The sequence below is a fragment of the Pholcus phalangioides genome, unplaced genomic scaffold, assembly GCF_987345545.1.
Source record: "Pholcus phalangioides strain wild (caught in Gottingen) unplaced genomic scaffold, Ppha-v1.0 ptg000015l_1, whole genome shotgun sequence".
Taxonomy (NCBI): Eukaryota; Metazoa; Arthropoda; class Arachnida; order Araneae; family Pholcidae; genus Pholcus; species Pholcus phalangioides.
This window is the reverse complement of record NW_028301608.1, coordinates 19783440-19785919: the sequence shown is the minus strand read 5'-3', so window position 1 is coordinate 19785919 and position 2480 is coordinate 19783440.

Below are 2480 nucleotides of genomic sequence, written 5' to 3'. Positions count from 1 at the left end.
GTAAAACTGGGGGCAGATGACAGCACTACACATAACAAGCATTACACAGAAACAAACTTTACGTTAGGTTGCACTACACGTACACGCACATTCCCGCATGTACCGATTCGTTGGGGGGGTTCCGCGGGGGGGGGTTGCATGTGTGGTGTAGCAGTAGTAGGTAGGGGCTCGGGGATCCATGATGTTCTTAAGTCAGCCACCTCGTTGGGCAATTTGCCTGTTGTGGCGTTGTATTTGTATTTGTATTTGTATAAAAAATGATTGTTCCTCTTCCAAGCTCTCAGCGAGAATGGTACAGATGAGACACATCTGTCTGATGTATATCACGAATTACGAAATTTTTTTTAATGTACAATACGTTTCGTAGATCCCTTGAGAAAGTCTCTCGGAAAAAGAAATTTGGATCTGGTCAACTGACCAAGAGAATACAAGGAAAGGACATTTTTGCATTTATTTTGCCTTCACTGTGGCAAGGTCGTTGCAAAAGCAGCTCTACACATACATGGATCACAGTAAATACTACGGACTGATAACGACATGAAGTACAGAAATGTTTGCAACAAGGCAGGGGGAAAAGAACACCTTCTAGTCTCTTACATAGTTTTGCAGCCTGATAACGATAACTTACGGGGGGAATAAGTTTGGTTTAGCCATGGCTTCAGAATGCGCAAAACAAAACTTTCCACTTCAATAAAAATTAATACCATTTGCCGAAGTCCCGAAAACTGTGAAATAATATTTCCTCATGTGATGATATTGGTCTGCTCCGTTCTTTGCAAAAGTGATAACAATTCCCAAGTGATAACATTATTAAGTTATAATCCGTGATTATAATAAGCTGCGTCGAGACTACTTACATAAAAATATTCTAATTCAAAAAGAAATTTAAAAAAATGTAATTCTTATATATACAAGGCTGTTGCGATGACATCAATTCAATCATCATCGATGGATGACCATCTAATAATATAGGTTAGTCTTTTTTGGCTATCGTTTCATTTATGGTTACGACAGTGCCGTCTTAAGGCATGGGCCCACCCGAGCACGGCCCGGGGGCCTCACAAAAATGGAATCTGGTTGAGATTTTCGAAAATTTGCCTGGTAGGGCCTTAGAAAAATCATTTGGCCCGGGGGCCCATGATGCTCTTCAGACGGCCCTGGGTTACGAAATTCGAAAACAGAAAAGTGTGGATACCACGACCTTTTTCCTAACGACCTTTTTCCTAACTTCGACAACAGATGGTACTGCTGTACTAAAAAAATCTCCGGCGCAATAAGTTTTCCCGACTAAAACAGAACCAGTAAACAATAACAAATACCGATCCGTCTGCCATCGCTTGTGATAAACTTATCACACAGTCTGGTCAGTTTTATTACATTGCCTACAGCAAGGCGAGAGATTTTCTTTCTCTATCCTCGGGGTTTTTCCTCTTCTTTAAGGAGCGTTTGCTTTTTTGCCAGAGATTATTTTGCTATAGGAACAGGACTGAAATTAGATGCACAGTCAGCCAAGCGAGTACGCATTTTCGCGTCCCTCGATAATGGTAAATTGAGGTTAAAGGGGGTGGGGGTGGGGGGTGAAATCCTTATCACTTCCGTGTACAAGGCATTAGATGTCGGTATTCTTAAAATGGATGTTACAGTTTTGTTCTTCCAAAGGGGTTTTCGGGCTGTCTTTTTCTTGTTATCCTCTGGGTAAGGGGCCGTTCAAGTATTACGTAAGCAAATTTTTAGAAATTTTTGACCCCTTCCCCCCCCCCTCTGTCAGCAAAATTTCGTCATCAGCTCTGCCCCTCTAAATCCTAACTCATATTTTCATAAGGGGTGGTTGATTACGTAAGCATTATCCAAACCGCCCTCCCCCTTGTCATCAAAAGTCAGCAAATCGGAAACCCCCCCTTCCCCATCGATGATGACGTAATACTTGAACGGCCCCTAAGCAGCAGGGCTGTCCTTAAGAGCATTCTGACACCTCGGGCAAAGTGATTTTTCTGAATCCCCTAAATAGCGAGACTTATTAGTTTCAAAAATTTCAAGCAGATGTCATTTTTGTGAGGCCCCGTAAACCTGAAGTGGGGGACAAAAGGGAGAATTTTCCATAACATAGGAGGACGCTTGAAATGAAATCAAAAAGGAGGACGGTTCGTACTTTGTAACCCGACTTCTAAAGGACTTTTCATTACAACTTTATAAATTACGGGACATATGCTGCCCTCTAGCCACAAAATTATAAGGCTCACGTTTTTCATTTCCATCGATAGATGACACTACATATACAGTCTGATCAGAGAAATACAAGTATAAAATCCTGACTGATTGAAATATGAATAAATTTCGAATTTGTTCTCACTAATTGAGTTTGAAATGATCAAAATTATTTTCATTTCCTCTTCAACGTCCCGTAATGTGCAGGTGATATGGTCAATAAAACTGAAAACCACCGCTTGGATATTTTGGTAATGCGTCATGGCAACATAAAT